The following is a 22,136-nucleotide window of genomic DNA, read 5'->3' on the forward strand; positions in this document are numbered from 1 at the left end:
GAATCTCTTCTCCCACCAAAAAAAAAACAATTTTCTTTTTAATTGTGCTCACCAGAGGGAGTGCTGGCAGGGAGGGGAGGGCTTGCCTCAAGATGTGGGCAAAACCTATTCGCACCTTTCTTTTCCCAACAGGTAGAAATCTAACTTGAAAAGGAACACTCCCAAAGAGGGTGAGGGGAGTGGGGTTAGCTGAGGTAGAGCACAGCTCAGCAGGAAATGCTGAAAAAGAAACCGTATGGAGTATGGAGATGCTATGGATTAATATACGCGTTCCTAATATTTTTTTTTTTGCTCCAGAGCAGAGGGCATCAAAAATGAGACACATTCTTTTTATCTCTTCTTGTTCCAGCACTGGGCTACTTTCCCCATTTAAAAAATAAATCAGTAAATAAAACTGAACACGCTTTGCCACACATTTTCCCTCCAGCCGGCTCCTCAGGCTGGCTAAATTGGGTGATTAAAATATAGGAAGGCCTCCAGATTCCCCTCAGGACTGTTTTTAATATCTGTAAAACTGCCACTTTGTCTTGCCAAGGTAAACACCATCGCATGCAGTTCAAAGGTGAGCAAGCCTAAATGTTTCCCTTCGCCTGAAAGGAATCTGCCTTGGGACCCCGCGGGCTGTGTCGGAGGGGGATGCGGCCGAGCCTGGACCACAGCGCGGTGGCCGGAGAGGCATCTGTGTACACAACGCTAACTTCTCCCACACAAATACTAAAATTTTCTCATTAAAAATTATTGCTGTGTCAACATGTGAGGCCGCTCAGCCCCCAATCTGGAAAAGACGTTCTGTTTTTTTCTTGCCTTTGCTGGGAAAGCAGTGGGGAGGGAGCGGGGAGAGGGATAGGACGTGAGACCGGAGTCATCTGCTGCTGACTTTGGATCTCTTCTTTCTCCCTTGTCACTCAACTTGAGATTTCCAACTGTTCCACTTCATCTATTTTAGTTACTTGCTACCCAGATTTTTTTCCCTTCTCCTCCTTCGCTCCCTATCGCAGAGCTTTATATTTCCCTCACATGCCTGGGTTGGCTGTAGCTCTTGGTGTTACTTTAAATGGAAATGCAATTTTAAGCCATCTCTTTTGTCGTAGCGGCTGCAGTGCTTTCAGAGCAAAAGATTTGCTGTTATCTAGACCCATCTACACAGATGCAGCCATAAATCTGAACTCTCTCTGCCCATGCGTAATCTCTTCCACAGGTGGCCAAGAGTTCATAGCCAAACAGCTAAATATTTGACCAGAGACAGTGAGACAAAATCTGCACCAAAGCCCCATCAATTCAGGCTCTTAATTCTGCCCTACAATGCTGGGCATTTTGCTCCAATGCACCAATAAAACAGCTTAAAAGTATCTTTTGTTATCAAGTGAGGTGAAGAATGGGAAGTTAGCCCAGGGAATGAAAAAATGGGATGGGATGGGGTGGAGAGGGGAGGGCAGGCAGCCAGTTTTGTACTGTAAAACAGAGCATTCATCTCAGGGGAGGGCTGGGTGGCGGGTGGGCAGCCAGCACAGCTCAGCCTTCCGAGGCTCTCGATGCCCTGCTCTCCAACGCCATGCTGTGATGCATGTGGGTTTGTGCCGAGATGACATGAAATACAGCAATACGTAATTAACCTGATGTAATGCTATATATCAATAAGTTAAAAAAACCAACAACTTGCTTTGAGGTCAGGCACCCACACACGCAACTCAAACAGTGGAGACCTAATCCAAATTTATTGGAGTTTGTAACAGCTGGACTTATGCCTCTAATACCTTTTAAGTGCCTCTTTTAACAGTGAACTGAGTGTGTCTTTCATTAAGGTGGAGTTGAAAGTATGTTAAGTTCATAAGCATGAAAATAGCCATTTAGTTCTCCTGGAGATTAATTCTGCTTTCAGTTTACTCTCGTCGAACCCCATTAATGTCTGGGATTTGGTCTTTAGTGTCCCATTTGCATAAGCTCTGTTTATTATAGGGCCTCTTGATAATGTGAAAGTATTAAAATATTTATTTCCCCAAATATAGAGGCATTAATCTTGGAATCCTCCTAATATCCTTAATTTGCCATCAAATCCCACAACAGGAACAAATGCACTTTCTAATCAGCAATCTTTTCTCGCTTATAGGCCTGGATCCAACAAGCTTTTAAGCAAACAATTTACTTTAAGCAATGAGTAGTCGTACTGGAACCAATGGAACAGCTCATGTGTCGTGATGGATTGGGGCCATAGAAAATTGCCTTGATGAAAATGTCAATGCTCCCAAGAGCTGGTGAAAATATATTTTTATTATAAACACAGAGAGGAACTGTTTTGATCTGAACATTATGGGGAACAAGCTTTGAACCAATGCTTTTTCACGGTTAGACCTAAACAGAAATTGAACACCACCAGGTTGGATGACAGTTTAAAAAGGCAGCCCAGAGCCAGATTGATGTTTGTATATAATGAAATTTAGTATTGATGTGATATGGACACTATCCAGCCTCTAGGACTTGTTAGGACGATGTACAGAAAATGTGGAGGAGATAAAAATCAAAGGAGCACAAGGAAAATAAGTCTCAACACTAAGAGAAAACATTGTTTTGAACCGCTATTTTGCTGCAAATGTTTTGAAAATAAGCTACAGGCAGATATAAAATGCAGAAGTGATGATGATGTCTGAGCACCGCACACAAGCACGTATCATGCTTGAGTTCAAGTCAGCAAATCAAAACTGGGCCATTCCCTAGACATGAGTTAATAACGGGTTCACAGAGCCTTCACAAAACCATGACTTTGTCCCCATGCTAATATGTGCCGACAGCACGTGGCCAGAAGGGGTTTGGGCAGCGCATCCATCTCCCCTGTCCGCAGGCGATTTCAGGCGGCACAGCTCTGTGGCAAGGTACAAAGCATTACAAGAACTGTCATTACACGACAGCACGTGGGACTGCCAGATATCAGTGATAATAGACAGCAAGTACACCCCTGAGACCAGCACAGAGTTAATCCCAGATTCCTGCTGAGGTGGATAGGGAATCACCCCTGTCCTTTTATGAATATCATATGTCCATCTGTTTGTGGGATTGCCATTGTGTTGTCTGCTCTATGATCACCAGGGCTTACTCCCACCTGAAGGTGACTGCACACAGGTCAGAGGGTTGACGACAGCCCCAGCTGGTCCCATTCACCAATACCTAATGGACAATACAGGTGTTCTTCACCCTGGAGGTTCACCTTGCACCACTGCCGGCTCGGCAAAAGGGAGTGAGGGGCCAGGACTCAAGCCAGAATGAGGAACCTCATGGCTAATGAAAATGCAGGTTCTAAAAGCATGAGAGACACAAGGAGGAGCATTTCTGGGAGCCCTGGCTCAGAGACAGCAGAGATCTGCATAAACCCACCATGAATGGTTTAAACTAGCCTGGGTTTATCACTTTTCTGAAGCACATCACCTGCAAACTCTGAAAGCAATCTTTGCACTGACACAGCTTCTGAAGTTTTCCGTGCAAAGTCAGAAATAACCAAACAGGACTCTGGGGAACAAATTTATCCACCATTTCTCATACCATTGCAAAAAGAGGTCACTGCTGAAGAGATCAGACAAGAGATTTCAGAGGGACACTGCCAGCAGAAGCCTTCACAAGGGTGTTGTGGAGACCAAGAAGCCTCCATAAGTGGGTTTTAAAAAAAAAAAAAAAGACAAATTCAACACCAGATCCATCACTCAGAACCTCCACCCCACCACACCGCTAAGCTTCCAAAATGTAGGATGCATCAGGAGAAGAATCCCCCTACTCTTATCTCGTTTTTCCCAATTATCAGCAAGCAGACCCAGCCACAGCAACGGCCGGGTTAGACACTGCTGACCCATCCGTCACAGGGTGTGATAGGGTTGCACCCAGAAGCCGTCACACCAACAGCAATCCCTGACAATGAGGTTTCTAGCAAGCAGCCTTCGAGCAGATCACAGGGATGGGAGGCATCCCCGCAAGCCCACAACCTGGTGAACGGCCACCCACTCCAGGAGGAGAAACCACAGCCTGGAAGTGGGAATACCAGCAACACAGCATGGAAACAGGAAAGGGAATGGAGGTTGTAAAAACAGTCTGAGATAGAGGAGAAAGCTGTGTCCCATCAGTGTCTCCACTCTAGATGGGCAAAGTTGCTGGACCGGGGCAGGGGGAGGGGACAGGACCAGAACAACTTCGTCTGCAAATCCACATCCTGACTGCGAATCTTGCAAATCAATTATGCCCACAGGTTGTTGGGCTGCAAAAAGCCACGGAGAGGGCGTTTGTTTGCTTTGCTTTTCTTAGTAAACCACAAGACCATTTCCTAGCACGTTATCCCAAGAATGACAGGCAGAGCCAGAGCTGCTGGGTGCCCAGGAAGAGGCTGCCAAGTCCCAAGGATCAGCGTTGCTAACTGGCTCCTCCGAAATGAGCGTGACAGAGAGCCACATTTTCTCACCCGCGGGTTTCGGGGTTATATTTAACTGGCTTAGGCAGAATTAAATGTCAGCCTGGCTGGAAGGGGAAAAAACAAAACAAAACAAACAACAACAAACAAAGTGAGAACTTGTCATTAAGCCGAGGGGACTCGGCGCTAAGCGCACTGCAGACTATGCCCACACAGGGCTGGCAGGCATGGGCAGCCGTGACAGCAAGAGGGACTTAAGGGATTCATCCCTTTACAATCACATAGTTTAGATTCAGATAATTTATTTTGATTTTTAAGCCACACAGAGGACTGGGAAGAGGGGAGATAGATAGTGGGGACATTTATCCCTTCTGATTTCTCTACTGGATATTCCCACCCTCTCAGTCTGATTGCAGCCACAAACTTCCACATCCAGCAACACCAAGTGCCGAAACTCACAACAAAAAGGGGATGGAGTGGTGAAGAGAGACAAGGACAGAAAACTCCTCAAACGTATCTGGAGCCACTGGAAGAAGTCTCATTCAGCTGGAGCACAGGTCCCTTTGGGGGTGATGAAAGAAAGTGGAGGAGGAATAGGGAGGAGCAATACCTCCTCTGCACACAGCATCCACTGCAAAACAGCTGGTAGGGCTTCAGACAGCACCACAGAGCTGCTCCAGGTCTCCATCCTCCTGCTCCCTAAACCAGACTCCGTTGGGGCATTATAACACTCAGAGCAAAACCAACATCCTACCACTGCAGCCTGCTACCTGTCTTCACCACCTCTCCTGCCTGCTTCCCACCTGCGTTCAGGCATGCAGAGGTGGAAACAGCCCCTGTCACAACTCTCAACAGCAAACAGCCCTTTCTCCTTTGTGGGAGGGCAGTGCAGTCACCTCACAAGTTTCAGTATCGCGCTATTTGAGAACTCAGTGACTCCACTCAGATACAGCAAAGGCAATATTTGTCCTTTGCCAAACAGGACAACGAAGGACACGTGCAAAGAGAGAAGGCACATCCAGCCTACTTTGCTTGCTCCTCACTTTCTTTGATTCAGGGATGGAGAAGAGGACTATATAACCACGTCCACTCTAACAAGCCAAGTAATACAATGCCTTCTCAAGTCAGGTTTATGAAGGCAAGACAAGAACTACAATAAGGGAGAGGCACAGACACATAGATCATACCGTGCAACACCAGCTTGCTCCCAGTCCAAAGGCAGCACAGCTGTGTGCCCTATCCAGGGTCATGGACTGAGAAAGGAAGAGGAGGATCACGGAGTAATCGGGGAAGATCTTAAACCACAGAAGACTCACAGCTTCACATGCATTAGCTAATAAGAAAGTTAAATTAGGAGTACCAGGTATAATACTAATTTTGCATTACAAGAAGTTTTCATTTCATTCCCATCCTCCAGAAATCATTGCTTAAACCAGGTAGTGTCTTCTTTCTCCCACTGACCAAACAAGGTCCTCCAGGAAACCAAAAACGTCTTTCCAAGTGCAAGGTTGAGTTTTCCAGTTTGAAGTGAAGTGTTACAGGCCAAATTGAGTTTAAAATCATGCTTTTCCAAGTCAAAACAGACATTGCAACTGGAATAATTTCTCTTAAGGCACTTTAGCCATAAAAGGGTTAAAGATTATTTTGACTTTTTCATCTTAAAATTTCAAAAACCCCATCAAAATGTTGATGCACCCAAATTTTCTTTGGGCTGGCAGGTTTATTTTCTAACCACTCCTCCTTAAATGAAGATGGAAACATTAAGCCTCAGTTCATATATCTACAGGCTTATTTTCTTTTGCTTCCATCTCTAAAATCTGGAGACCATAAATAGCCTGGTTTTTTTTTCCTCCAGACTGCAACACAGCCTTTTAAACCAAACATTTGTAATCGTCACAGCTGTAATAAGTACAACGTATCTTCAAAGGGATTACATTGGACTGTGGTTTTCAGTATTGCTTCATTGTCTGTTGTGAAACCTCCTCACCATAAATTAATCTGATTCTATTATCTTTCTGATACAATCTGCTTTCTGACAGATCGTTTTTATCTTGGTTCATTCCTGTTTCTTATTGACAGCTCAGAGCACTGTTGAAGAGACGCAAGTTATTAATGTTGACAGGGTTTGTAACAGAATATCTTTTATCCAGCAACATATCCTTCATCATGTTTTGATTCCCCCTTCTCTGGCTACTTTAAGAGGCTAAACAGAAAAATCAAACAAGCCATACAGCCTGACTTTCCTGGAACCCATTTCAGTTCCTTCTGGAACATCTTTCTATATTCACTGAGGATGTTATGGTATAAGGTGTTATTCATATTGGACAAAACTACTAAAACAATAACATACTGAAGGTTAAGTACAGTGCAATCCTGTTGGAAATCCAAGCACTGGATCAAATGACTTAAAAGTTCATATTTTTACAAAATGATCTAAGCTTATAATGCCAACCAACAAGAGAAACAGAGGAAAATTAACAAAACAGCTTATATACTACCCAAACTTGAGATAACACCTCCTCATGCACCACCAAAAAGGGGAGTGGGGAAGGCATAAAGACATTCGGCCCATTAAATCAGAGGTAATTGAGTGGATCACTGGAAATAAGGCACCTATCTTCCTTCTCTAGGCCTGATCCCTGGTCAAAGTAAAGGGCTGAATCTAAATCTTATCCACCCTGCTTTATCGCTATCCTCAAAACCCCCCTCCCATTCTACATACGATTCATTTTACCTTAAATGCCTACTAAAGATTTTCTTGAGAACATTAAAACTGTGCAAGAAACACAAGAGAAGAATTAAACTGTCACGCCTCTCCCTTTGCACCTTCTCTGCTGGAGCAAATAAATTCCAGACACCAAGACTTCAGCAGCAGCGATTGTAGTTATACCAGGGACAGCGGATAAAACACCTCTAAATCGGTGTAATTCTCTATTCAGGTTCCCCTGCAAAAGCATTTTACAGCCACCTCGGGTTCACACTGCACAAGATACCGGGATTTACGATTGGGATTTAAGCAAATCTGTAACTCCTAATGAATGGGAAAATGCTTTGTGTGCGGGGAGTATGACCCCACCAGCCTCCTCTTGGTTTCCCATCTCTCTTTGCAAAGCATACAGTGCTGATGCTGCCAGAGGCACCAGAGGGTCCAGGTGTCCAGGACTGACCTAAATGGTCCCACAACAGAGTAGGAACTCTTCCTCCTTCCAGAAAAAAAAAGCCTTAACAGTCCCAGGTTTCTACCTGGAGCACTAGATTTTTTCCCACTAACGTCTTACAAGATGTGTGGGAATGCATCTCTCTGACAGCCTGGCAGGAGAGGACCTTACCTCCTGTCTCCATCAGAGGAATTTGCTAGACCCAGGGCTGCCTCTGTCCGATAAGTCCCTACATTGACATTGACTGATAGAGAATATTGTCCTTAGATCTGCTGGTTTACTTTGACCACCTTCCACATTCTTATCTTACCTCCAAAAACGATCAGGCCCTATTTCTTAGTATCTTTAGCAGTAGGCTCTTAAAGCTTAGCCGGCTTGCCTTCCAGTAAAGTTAATAGTACCATTTCCCAATTATCTGGAGCCCTTGAGAGTCCCCTGTTATTACTGGAGAGTTTTTCATTAGCTGTGCTGGTTCCAGGCTGCAGGAGGATGGAGCTCAGCACAGGAGTTGAACTGTTCTGGACAGAGAAAACGAGAAATCCTGTAATACAATTAGAAGTACCCACAGGGTAACATATAACTTTACTGTCAAGCCCTGAAATAACACAGCTAGCTAATGAAATAACAAAATAAAGTTTGTTTTAATTAAAATTAAGAACATTTTATCTCTCTCTTTTTAGCCTTAAAATGGGGGGCAGTTCAAAAGTCACAATTAAACAAGTGAAAAAAACACTGGCAAAACGAGGGGTAAGGGTAACATTGCTGGGTTAGAAACGACCTGCCCCACAAACTCCTGGAAGGATCTTTGTCTGAAAACAGCCTGCAATAGATGTATGAGGGGCAGATTCCTTGCGAAGAGCTACAACTTAAAAAAAAAAAAAAAACAAACACAAACCAAAGCCACAAGGGTTATCTTCTGGGTCCGTCCTACCTCCAGGTTCAGACTGAGCAGAAGAGATTCCTCACCATGGCAGGGGAGACCTGCAACTCAAGTAGTGGGACACAAAACTACTCAGGAGCCTCCCAGACCCAAGAAGTGTGACTCAAAGACAAGCGAGCACAGTCTCTGCCTTGTGACACCCCAGCCTTCGTGCCCGAGGACAGCAGCTCTGCCGCCCACAGGGAGGTTCATTCCACTTTCTCTTCACCCATCATCAGCAGCTTGCCGGCTGGCAGCACTCCTCGTCCTTTCACTCCCCAGGCACCAGCAGTCAGCAACGCAGCCTTTGCCACTGTCACCCTACAAACCCACAGTGCTGAAAATAAGTTTGGCATCTTGCTGCCTTCTGCCAGCTGGACTTACTCCAGCTGAGGCTACGCTGGAGCCAGGTGGGACAAACTTGATGCCTTGTCTCTGTACAGCATTACGGGATGCACCATACAGATGTACATACCAACAGCTGGCACAAGTGGGGCACCCACTACAGCTCTGACAGGACATTGTTTTGCTGCTCTCCAAGCACTACTGAAGCCAAACACTTTCCACTATTCTCATTTATCCTGGCCTTTTTCTCCTACAGCTGATTGCTTCTTAACTGTTCTCTAAAGCTTTGGAGGAGCCCAGAGTTACATTGTGCAAGGAAAAATACTGTGTTTCTTGCACTTGTCATAGTTATTCAGCATGGGAATTAGCCCAGCATTGAGATACTCTAACTGAAAAAGATGCATTATAGGAGCTTTATAGGAGAAAAGGGAAAGCTGGTAAAATTAATAATCAGCTTTCTTTTTAAAAATATATATATATAAACAGATATTCTGGCAAAAGGTACTGGTGCAAAAAGTATTGCATGTTTGACCAGTTTTAATGAACGATAGAGGTATGCAGAGAACTAAACTACATGATCAGAGTCTGATGAAAAGCAGAAATTATCCTGGGGAACAAAATCCTCTTGGTTAAAATTCTAGTTTTCTGTCAGAAGGTCTTCAACAGATTTCCAACAGTTTCAACAGAACCTTTTTCAAAACCAGCTTGATGTCTAGTCTTGCTGTAAATGAGATTTGAGAATATTTCTGTTCTGTCATGTCTACATATATGTACACCACCAATATATCTGCTATAGATATGGATGAATGCTTCCACACAGAACCAGTGAAATTACAGAAGAAAATAATTTATGTATATTAATGAATCTATCTCTCATTCTAAAATCCTTTATGACCTCAGGACCGCCACATTTGTCCATTTCCTCCAGTATTCCGTAGACATTTCTGCTTACATAATGTTGGAGAAGGCAGATCAGAACTAGACTGGAAGCGTGTTACAGCAGGGCTGATCGGTTGTTCAGGCTTTTCCTGCTCACAGACTAGTCGACCCAATGTGTTCCTGAGACCAGGAGAAGCACAGATAAGTAATAACCCATATAACACGTCCATTCTCCTCTGGCTGTTAAGAGAGAACTCTACTGCACGGTGCTCTGTGAGGACCGATAGAAGATGTTCAGAGGGCAGATAGCTCCTCAGCCTGTTCAGAAAATCAAGCCTCTCCATATCCAACAGATCAGACACTCAACCCCTTATTTCTTAGACAATGGACCTTAAATCAGCTGCCCAAGCCCAGCAACCAGCTCACTGCTTTGAGGCACATCTACAGATTCCCAAAGAAACTGGCAGGATCCATAGCTTGCTCTGGAGGTCACTAAGTGCAGAGCACGGAGAAAATAAAATCCAAACCAAAGTGTAAGTAAAAACTAAAGCCAAGGAACACTAAATCAGCTGAAATACCCTCCCTTGCTTTCTGTCAAAGAGCCCACTTGCTCTAGAACAGACTCAAAAGATGGGCACCCTTCTTCAATCCAAAGTTTAATTAAATTCTTCACTTCAACCATTGGATCCAAAAAGCCAAGACCTTCAATTTACAGTGAAATCTATCAGCAACCAGGCAGGACTGTGGCGTGCAGCTGTGATGGGGTCTTTGTGGTCAGACTCAGCATTACACATGAATTTGCTCTTTCTACAAGATCTAATTGCCAGAAGACCCAAGCTGCCGTAGAAAGCACATGGCAATGAAGGATCCTTCTAAAGGGACTATTGTAGGTGCCACAAACCACAGCACAAGCAAAGCTCTTCAAGGCTCTTTGATGCCATGGTTACATTGCTTTCTGATTAAAACCAGCTCAAATTTTCTTACATGTGTTGTAACCATATCTGGAGGCCTGCTTTGTGCAAAGTGTATGCTGTCTATGAAAAATATTAGATGTCCATTAAAAGCAAAGAGGCATCCAAAGCCAGAGCAGGAAAGATTAAGGGAAAAGGTGTGAAAGGAAAAGAGCAGAGGACAGGAATGAAAGTCTCAGAAGTAAACTCAGGATGTCAAGAAATAAGAAGTGATGTAAAAATAACACAGGTCAGTTGCCAGTGATACAGTTCACAATTCAAATCCCGCATATCTTAACTGATCTAAACTTATTCAATCCAACAAAAGCAACAATTCTTATTATACACTTACTATAGGGAAGTATTATTTCTGCATTGGCTTACATATTGTCTCCCTCTTTCTTTCTCAAACTCATCGCAGTCTTAACTAATACAAGTAAATCTCTGTGCATGAAATATGAACCACTGGCAGCTCCAAGGCTCGCTTTTCATCCCAAGCCTAATGGGCAAAGCACCATGATTTCATTTCACCAATGTTTCCAACTGAGCTCAGTCTATCATTTGCCAGAGTTTGACTCTTGCAAACAGCCTGCCAGAGCCGCTGAACTCATGGGGCCAAATCCATCAGCAATGCAACTCCAGCTAACCCCTGACACTTCAGGCCAGAGCATTAAAAGCGTCTCTTGAGTCCTGTGATCACTGAACATTGTCATAACACTTAAGAAGTTATGGTATGTTAATTAAAAGCTGTCAAAATATATGTATGGCCCTGCCTGTGCTTCACTTGGATGTGCACAAGAAGCCAAGAAGTTCATTTATAACAAGGAAACCTCACCAGAGCACTGCAGGTCCATGAGATCGTGAAGTGGCTGTCCACCATGGCAGAACAAGTTATCAAGGGGAAGCTTCATGTCCTTCTCCAGGAAGGGAGCTCTTGTGGCTCAAAGGAGCTAAAGGAACTAAATCCCAGGCAAAACCAAGCAAAGAGCCTATAATGCTTGATAGCTGAGGCTACGTGAAGAGAGACATGCCAGCCCTTGTCCCCTCTGCAGGAGGGCCAGCACTGGCCCCATGGCACTCTCAACCACCGGTCTGCGGACATCGTGTTGGAGAGGCCCAGGACAGCAGCTGAGGAAGAAAGGTGGCACCATAGCTCTGTGCAAGGACCCAATGCCTTTTAAAGCAGACCTAGAGCATCACTTTTTGTATTCCATAAAGGGGCAGGATTTGGTGTTCCGATAATTAACTCTTCAGAAAAACCTGAACAGCCCAAAAGAAGGTTTGCAAGAGACACAGATCCCCCAGTCTCATTGACTCAACCTCCCAATCACTTCATTCCCAGGGGGTGGGCAATGTCTTGGCCCAGGTCCCACAGTTCTACCAGCAGAGTAGAGGCTGGAGCTGCTCCATGTCATAGTTTCACATCTTAACCATAGTGCTGCTGGGAGAAGTCACTCCCCACAGGAAAAGGAACACAGGAAATTTCCTTTAAAATGTTCATTTTTGACAAAGATGCAGTTTCCAAACGGGGCTTAAGGGGACAATAGGGGAGAAATGGGATGTCAAAAAAGGCGTGTAGTGCTTTAACTGCTTTGTTGGGTCTGGATACAGAGAAATGAGAGAAAGGATGAAAACTGAGGACAACACCCTACAAAACATATTAGAATAATTTCAGTCCTTGGCAAAAGTATTTCGGTTCCCATTGCTTTTGATAATATATCATAAATTGTCAGAAAAAGCATTGTACTGTAGCCTGTGAAAGTATCGTCATCTCGCATAGAAGGATTTCATTACTGCTTTCTACTGAACCACGCTAGAACAGCCAGCTACAAGAAAAGGTGAACTGACAGGAAGTTAAGTACATTAATCAGAATATAAGGAGGTGTTGGATTGCTCATTGGAGAGAAAGGTACTTTCGCTGAGCAAAGATGATTATTAAAATTCAAGTCATGCAGGTTTTCTCTGAAACCAACAGGCAAGAACTTTCCATAGTTACTGCAAGTACATTTTCCTAATATGAAGATGATACACAGTTAATTCATTTTAAGCCAATTATGCAGAACAAACAACAATATTTGGGTGGATGTAGGAAAGTAAATAACGGTTTTTTTCCAAAAGAACTACATGGAACATTCATTGACTATTCTGCTAGGTAGCTCTCCAGTTAGTCACTTTTTAGCAGAGAGTTGGCAGGAGCTCGCAATGAAGTAAAGCAGTCTGACTTGTGGCTAGGTCTCTGTTGAGCTGAATAATGGGAGAAGAAAAAGTTAAGTCCTGAATAAAACAGATACAAGAAAAAAGAAAGGCAGAAGCCTTAAATTTTGTATATGCTTCCCCTCAGATGGTCTCAGTCAAAAGAGCAATATTAACTGAGCCACATCACATATCCTGTTTGTTCTACAGTAATCATTAATGGTTGTAAGCCCAGGAGAAGAGGAAGGAGGGGCAGAGAGCATCTCACATCCTTTGGACTCTGTGCCACCAAGACAGCTCTGGGTGCAAGTTTGAGATGCCCTGGAGAGGCTCCGATTTATAGCTGCCTCTCACAAGGATGCTTAACTCCATCCTCCTTAGAGAAAAAACTGTAGAGATGGAGGGAAGCACCTGGGAGGTCACACAGGGGGTGGAAGCACACACACCCCACATCCTCCTTGGTGAGCAGTGCCAGGACTGCCCTGGGAAACGTCTGGTTCAGGGGCTCAGCACCTCCGTCTGTGGCCGCTCAGGGATACCCACAGGCAGAAATGGGTCTCTCCCAGCCAGCAGCTTGTGTGCCATGGTCACCAGCAGGACAACAACCCGGAGAAACAAATATTCAGCTTAGCAGTGCAAGTGGCAGCTGGGGAGCAGCTTTGACTTTGGCACACCTGATCTACCAATTATTCTTATTCTCCCCATTTCTTTCACCTAAATTCCTAATCCTGTTCATGAAGTGCCAGAAGACAAAAAAAAAAAAAAACAACTGACAGTAACCAAACCACAGATTTTACAAAGCTCTGCTGAACTTGGCAGCAGACACTGGGCTTTCTCAGAGCACTCAAAATTTAGGGCCTGAACCAATTCCCATTGGAGCGTTTCCATTCATTCAGCAGCAGAGGGATCGGGATGGTCAGTAAGAGGACCAGCAGGCGAGGACAGCTGCTGAGGAGAGCCGGCAGTCAGGATACCCAGGTTACTTTCCAATCCCTGCCCCCAAACTCACAGCCCAACAAGCCCCTGCACCTCCCCACAACAGTTTCCCCCTTCGCTTCATCTTTGAGGACAGAGTTTTGCCATTTTAGCTGCTGCAGCTCTGCCCAAAATTCATCCTTTTCAAAAGCGTTTCCCTCCCCTTGATCTACCAACTTAGAGACCAGAGATGAAGCCTGGGAAAGTCCAGCCCAGAAGGGAACGTTTTGGATAGGGATGAATATGTAAGAGCAGGGTGTGGAGACCGCACAGGCTTTGCCAAAACCAGACTGCCCGGGTGCTAATAAAGTCTCGTTCGACATCTCAGACTCCTGGAAAAAATCTCTTCACTTCTCTGAGATACTTGAGCAGAGCGGGAAGGTGGGAGGCAGCTAAGCGTTAACAGCTTGTGCTATGGGATCAGGGCCTCCATCGAGGTCAAAGACGCTCTTTATTCCTGGAACATCTCCAGTCACTGGCTGCCCTTGAAACCTGGGAACATAGCCACCTTTGCCCCACCTTCCCTGGCTGTGCCAAGCTTAGGCTGGCCACCACCCAGATTTGGGGCCACCAATTCTCATTTTTAAGTAAAAAGGGAGAAAGGGGAAAGGAGAGAAACCAAGACATGGAAAGGTCAATTGACTTCGCCAAGGCTAAATGGTACATCAGTGGCGGAGCTGGCATTCATGCACAGGAGTGTCTGTTTTCTACGCCAGTGCTAAAACATCCAGACCACCCTGCTGCCTCCAAGACCACACCGCCTCTGTGAAATGTGTGGAAATTCGCAGGCATTTTCCCTGATTTTTACAGGGATTTTTTTTTGTTGTTGTTCCACACTTGGCTCACAGCTGTTTGCCAAAATCAAATTGCTGAGGTGTTTCTGTCTCTGAAACTCCATAAACAGAAGCTTGGAGGAAAAACATCAGTGAATCACAGCTGTGGTGGGGGGGGATTCGATTTAGCCATCACAGGCTGAACGAAAGAAACATAGATGAAAATACAATCCCATCCCTCTGCCATCCCAGGCGGGGGCTCACAGCCACATACAACCCCACCAGAATCACCTGCAACCCCTTCACTTGGCATGAGAGGTGCTGATGTCCGGAGAATCAGACTGCTCTTTGATTCCTCCCAGAAAATAAAACAGTGTTTACCACAATAACTCTTTTACTCCTTAATTCCAAAGGAAAATCAATCAGAAAACATTTAGGTTTTCCCTTCTACCGGTGCTCCTGGGCTCTGCTGCAGCTCACCATCCATGTTTCAGCGGGATGATGCTGATTTCCTCAGTTAAGCATCTGCACCTTGCCCTCTCAGGCTAGGCCAGCTTGTTACTTTGCTGCTGTATTGAAGATATGCACAGCCCCAGTGTCTTGAAAGCCATCCATAAATGCCTCCTGCCCTTTCTCAGCACTCATCCCTGTCTGGGTGGTTCACACGCTGCAGGTGAGACTTCCTTCCCATCCACCACCCGTGCCCTGGAGATCCCTGTTGGTCTCATAGCCTTCCCCCTGGACCACAAATCTCCTTATGGAGCAAACCTGGCACACATCAGGTGCATCAAAGTAATGGAGAAAGATATCCAAGGCTTCCCACGACAGAGACAGTGCTGCAAGCAAGGCACATGGAAATGATGTGACTCTTTTTTCCTCCTTTAAAAAAAGCAAATCAAAACACCACTACATCTGCTACTAAATCACATTCTGCAACCTGCCACTGAAGTTCTGCACAGCAAACAAAAGGTTAAATAAACAAACCCCAAGCAATGTCTCAGGCTTGCCAGATGCAAAAAAAAAAAAAGCTTACAGCCAGTGACATTTCTCCTTCCTCGGCCGTAGGTTCATATTTTTAATGTCAAATTGCAAAAATAATAAAGGGGGGGGGAGAGAGGGGGAGAGGAAAAAAAAAAAAAGCAAACATTTAGCTCTCAACTGGATGGGAAATGAACTGGAAGCTCACATTTGTGTATATTTCTCCCTGGCGAAGAGAGACCAGCTGGTATGCTCAAGGTCCTGAAAACCTGTCCTGACAGCAGCAGAAGTGTGACCAGCAATACCTCTCCCGTGCTGGCTCATGCGTTTTCTCCTATCTCACTTCATCTCTCACTAAGCTCAAGCGAGCCCGCACTAGTGCAGATTTATCGCCATCTGAAAAACATTAAATATCTCAGGGTTTCAAATATTTGCAGACAGCTGAAGAAGTGGCTGTGATGGAACTGTCTCTTTCTGGCATAAACCTATCAATTTTCCATGAAAGTTGAGGCCTGGATTTTTTTTTTTTTTTTTGTATTTTATTTTTTTACCCCTGGTAAAACACTAACAAATGACTTATTCCCCTTTTAGCGAATGCAAGGGAAGCGGACAGTCATTATTACCAAATATGTGCACGCACAAGTAACTAAGGGAAAATAAATCCCATTTGAAGGTTAATTAACTAAGGCAGGGTCACAGCTTGACAATCTGCCCTCAGCAAAGGAGAAGCACAACATCGGAGGGGCTACGAAGCAGAGCCGTAATGAATTGTGACTTGAGGCTTGTCTGTGCAGGGAAATTACCATGCAGTGAGTTACAGGCTGGATTTATAATGCTCGCTCAACATTTATAGCATTAGACCCTTTGTGCAGACTAATTACGAACTGGTTTACCTCATTTACCTTCTGACAAATGCTTCTTTGCACAGAAGGCCACAAGAGCAAATTGAACCCCATCAGCTCCTTGGCTTTGCCTACATCACCGACTTCAAGCAGCAGCTAGTACGTCTAAGCTGGAAAGCAAAGAAGGGCTTGGAAGAAACATTTTTAGCCCCCAGCACATGAGCAAGAGACTGGGCTTGAGCCCAACAGCCTAAGTGCTCCCAGAAAGCCACCAGATTTGGCTAGAAAAGCTTGCAACAACTGTCGCATCCAGCCTTGAGAGATGGGTGAGCGTGAAGTGACAGAGAAGCCAGTGTGCACTTGTCACCCCAGCATCTTGTTCAATCCAACGCCCACCTTGTCTCCGGCTGTGGCGCCTCTTTCAGCCTCCTATGCCCAATGGAGCAGGAAAAAACAAGTGGTGTAGCCCAGAAGGCTGTAGGGAATCAGAGCAGTGCTGGTGAAGAGAGCCATGCTTTCAGTGCAAGGCACCACGAAGCTTCAGGGGAGGGAAGCAAGGCTGAGCCCAACCTAAATTTCTTCCAAGGAAATTTCTGAAGAGGACCAGCTGGCTTGCTTTCATTGTGCCTGGCTTTTTGGCTAAGCTGGAGGGCACCAAGCCAACATCAGGCCACCTCGGTGCTGAATGAATACACCCACCACAGAGGTTTTGTGCAGGTCAGCTATTCTGCTTGCACTCCTTTGCTATATAACAACCGCAAATGGAGTATTGGGTCAACAGTCCCCATAGGTAGGCTATGCCAGACATCGGCTGGCAGAGGCTACAGGAGCCAGAGGTGGCATGGGCAACACCAAGCTGGAGTCTGGCCGGTAAAGGGGACAATATCCTGCTCCTATATACTGATTGACATCCATCTAAAGCCAAGATAGGGTTGCTTCACAGATGCAGAGGTCACATGTGCAGAAGTAGTCAAGATACAAGGTGCCAAATGTGCTGAGGAAGGTCAAAAATGCCATTGCTGGTTAAAACTAAGCACATATTTTTTTTGCGTTTTGGCCCTTTGAGGCACCATACAGGCAGGGGTATTAGCAGATGTCAGTGGGAGGAGATGAAGAGTTGTGGGAAGAGCTGTCAGATTGGGATCTGCTGTCGGCCTCTGCAGGGACCTCAAAAAAATCATTTCACTTCACTGTGTTTCTTTCCCTGCAATAACAGAAGGCAAGGGTCCTCCTCCAGGGAAAAGTTTTTTGAGTCTTAAAGGGTGACAAAGCTCTGATAAGAAGCAACTCAAGCCATGACTTTCTCGGTGAAGTGTAGCGTCTTTCACACTTCATTTCCCCCCATTGCAGAGAGGATGGCTGTGCTTCAGGGGGTAACCGCAAGGTGCAAAAAGGTGCTTTCTGTCCAGCAGGGTCTCCACCACAGTGAAATGGGCCAGCCAGTTGGGGACAGACCATGTGGTGGGGTAAAAGCTCCCCCTTTTGGGGAGATCCCTTTGGAGACAGCTCCAGCGCAGGGAGGAGGTGTCTGGCTGACACATTTCTGTGCTAAAACGAGAGACTGACAATCGTTTCTGCTCTTATCTCTCATCTATTGTGGAGCTAATGAAAGGGGTTCACTACTAACATTCAATCACACTCCTCCCGTTGGGGTTTGGAAGTCCACCACCTCCTGAGACAGCAGTTTTTCATTTGCCACTTTATCTCATTTTTCTTCTCCTCCTCCCAAACTGTGGGTTTCACAGAGCTTCTGAGACAGCTGCTTTACTGAAAAGGAAATGCTTTAAGCCAGCTCAACTGCAAGGCTGAGCCCTGCTGAAGGCTCAAGTCAGCTGGTGAAAAGACTGTCTTCTCCCCAGTGGTCCAAAACCCAGAGGACATGGAGATAAAACCATCAGAGAAACTGCTGAAACGAGAAACAGGCACACAGGCCACCGAAAGACAGAGCAGGCCTCAAGAGGCAGTGTCTAAGCAAAACCACATGGCAATCTCAGCTGAGCCATCAAGACATGTATTCCTATCCGATGCCTGCTAACATGCTTTCCAAGCACATCGTAGCTGTCCCTTTTTCAGCACAGAGACATTCCGCATGACCTGCCAAAACTGGTAACACCAAGCAAGCCATTCAGCTAAGATCCCCCAAGTGTCTTACATGCCCCTTTTCTTTTTCCTGTTCTCTATCTCGCTTTTTCTTCCCCTCCCCACCTTTTTTTTTTTTTAATTCCCATGCAGAAATATTCTTCCATTATACTCTTAACTCATCATCTAAAACTCTTTATTTTCACCTACTCTTGTCCATCTAAGCACTGCAGAATCAAGCATCTCAAGCTCCCACAGTGTTGGCATCACGGTACCAGCACCAGCCAATTCCCTGTGAAATCACTCACAAGATGAGGTTCTGCCATGACCCATCAGATAAGCCTTTTCACTAAGAAGGGCAAGAAATTTAGGAGAAGGAAAAACACTAGTTGGAAGGAAAAAAAAAAACAAAAAGTCTGTGGGTTTTAAGTTTTATTTCCAGTGGTCTGTTTTAAAGCACGTATTCCAATTCACCGCTGGATACAGAGATTACATCCCCATGAAAATGCAGATGGCTCCTTCTCTACAAAAACCAGCCTGGGGAATAAAATAAGTATAAAGCTACATACTCTGCAGGCTGGTCTTATGATGTCACAGCCCACTGATGTGTGCATACTGTCATATATTTACCTACTAAGGTATAAATAATATTTTATGTAGGAGTCCATTTACAAGGCAGCGTTTATGCAGAAATGGGAGGGCCTGTTCTACAGGAGAGAGAGAACATTAAAAGGGCTCTGTGGCTGCACTGATTTACAGGCTGCCTGATTTAATTAGTATTTGAATATGATTTGGGGGGTGGGGCTGTGGGTGGTCATTCACAAGGGAATGCCACTATCATCATTTTAAGGCTTTTCATTTATTTCATGGGCTCATATGATTGTATGAAACTGAAGTACTGAAACTGCCAAAAAAAAAAAAGCATCCTTTTTAGGTGTATTTGCATACCACCTTTACCCAAAATACCACAAGAAACAGGCAAGAACCTTTATTCCTCAACCTGTAAGGGTAAGGCTGCAACATCCTTTACACCGATGCATGCTCTGGGGTATGAAGAGCTTTAGCAGTCTCCTCTAGTACTAGAAGGAACGTGGCTTCCACTGGTGCTGTCCTGACCATGAGGCTCCCCTCCCTCACACCCCCACCCACCTCATTTCTATGCCGTGTGTGCTCATACAGTCTCATTCTTTAATTTTAAGAACATTTGAAAACCCAAACCATTAAAAAGTAGTTGGCTCAGACTTTTACTGGAACACGTGCACAAATATGTTGTTTGGATATTTTTACCGCCATTAACTTTTCCATATATAACCCAGACCTCCCATTAGGTGTTGTGAACTGGATTGCCTCTTTACTTGCCAAGTTATATTTCAATTAAATTAAAGTCACCTTTGGTCCTAATGAACCCCTGTTGTTTGCCTAATGCCATGATTAATTCCAGCTGCAAGAAATAGTATTAGCCTGGGTGGGTACATGGTTGAAGACTCTGATTCTCCTCCAAGATTTATGGGTGCTAGAGAAGGCTCCATAATTCATGTTGCCAAGTATATTACTATCCAGGCAATAAACACAGGCTTCTGCCACAACAGGCCTCCAGTAGTGCTTCAGAAACTGGGATTCACCATAAATTTACTCCTGCAGTAGGAACTTGACACATTTCTTTGGGCACAGATACCAAAGTCCTTTCTCCCGTAGCTCAGCAGAAAGATACCCCAAAAACCCTGAACTTGTTGACAAGTACCCTACCTGGGGAACAGCACAGCCAGGTGGGACCGTGACCTGTACTGTGCATCCATACCCTCCAGAGATAAAGAGTTCCCTCAGACCATAATACTACACTAAAAAAGCAAGCAGGGACAAGATTCCGTCCTGTGATATGAGAAGTGCTGAATCCTAGTTCTAGGGCTAATCACGTATCTGGGGTCCAAGAGTGACTACTTAACATGGAAAAGTAGCATCGGTAGTAGAAGCCACAGGCCACCAAAACCCCAGGTGTCTCACAGACGCGTCTAACCATTAACACGCTCAGGAGGAAGAGGACAGCTTTTAACACACTTGAAAGGCTGTACTCGGAGGTGAGCTCTGTGTCATTACAGTCACCATAGAGACACTTGAGTCACAGCTGCTGGACCTTCAGGAGATGCAGACAAGAAACTTACCATGACCCAAACCCCACTTTTGCCATGAGGGTGCTGCCTCATTGCTGTAGCAGGACCCAGACTTCAGGTGCCCCAGCACCTAAGAGCAAAGGTCCATTCCAAGTGCAAAATCTCTTCCTGAACAATTTCCTATGAGGTAAAGATTTCCACGATCAGTGGCCACTGATGGACTTGTCCTTCATGACTTTATCTAATCCTCTTTTCATCCCACTTGCTATTATGGCCACTACGGAATCAAACAGCAGAGTCCTACCATTTTATTACCTGTGGTGTAGCAAAGAGAGGTGCCCGCCAGGACACAGCATGCTGTTGGAGGAGTTGTGTCAGCCCTAACCACGGTATTTAAACTCTTACTGTACTCTCACTCTGTGAGATCCAAAGAGAAGACCATAGTGACCTCTTGGGTTTTTTTTTTTATTTCACAGATCAACAGGTGAAATTACTTGTGGCCAGTCCCTTCTTCACTCCCTTTCCCCTCCTCCTCTCCATATTATTAAGGGCATAGAGGTTGCTTCAGTATTCAAAAACACGATTAGATTATCAGCCCTTTTCTTTTATTAGTGCCAGTGGCAATCTGATACCACAGCACAGCCCGGCCACTTGCTTCACACCTTCCGAGCTTGCTTAAGCTGTCCTAATTCATAGTTGCAGATATTTCCAGAGAAGAGAGGTAACTGCGCAAATCTGACGCCACAAACTCAGAAAATAAAGCACAGTTCAGACTGTCCAGAGGTGGAACAGGATAAGAACAGATGGGATCTCTCAGCTATATGAAAATTTCTGCCTTCTCCTCCTCAAAAAAAAAAAAAAACATCATTACAGAGGAAAATTCTGTTCTGCTGCCAGAAACCTTCTTCAGGATTGTATCTATGTGAGATACCTGTTACTGACATCCAAGGCAGTCCTTCCCTGACAATCAGCCTGCAGGATCTATTCTTGGGAAAACTGTCCCACATTTAAACCCAAATAAATCAGGAACAGCTCAAGCTGGATGGATTTTGAGATAGAGAAGAGAATAAGGTTTGTGATTTTACAGGGGCTAGAGTAGCAGAAGCAAATATCCATCAGTGCAGAGTCCGGAACTGTCTTATTTCATACACCGGTTCTATACAAAGCACAGTCTAAGTACCTTAAAAATAGTTGCACGTTTATATTCATTTCCCATCACCTCCCTGGAATCCATCTCAGCTAGACCAAGACTGCACTTGAGAAAGAGTGAAAAGGCAGAGCCAAACCATGTTATATGCAACTCTGCAAAGAAATGCAGAGGTTCAGTAGGCTTCAGACAAACCCAAGAACAACCATTACACTGTGGAAAGTATTTGCCATTATAATATTTTTCATTAAAAGTGGCATTTCTGGGATTTCTGTTCTGCTGAAAAGCAATACCAGCCTCACGTCAGAAAGTTTAAGAAAAATTTCCACTGCTATAATCAACTTCTCTGTTGACGTTGTATTGTTCTCCTTCCACACAAAATCTCAGCAAAATTTCCATGGATTAA

The sequence above is a fragment of the Cuculus canorus genome, chromosome 8 (assembly GCF_017976375.1).
Source record: "Cuculus canorus isolate bCucCan1 chromosome 8, bCucCan1.pri, whole genome shotgun sequence".
Taxonomy (NCBI): Eukaryota; Metazoa; Chordata; class Aves; order Cuculiformes; family Cuculidae; genus Cuculus; species Cuculus canorus.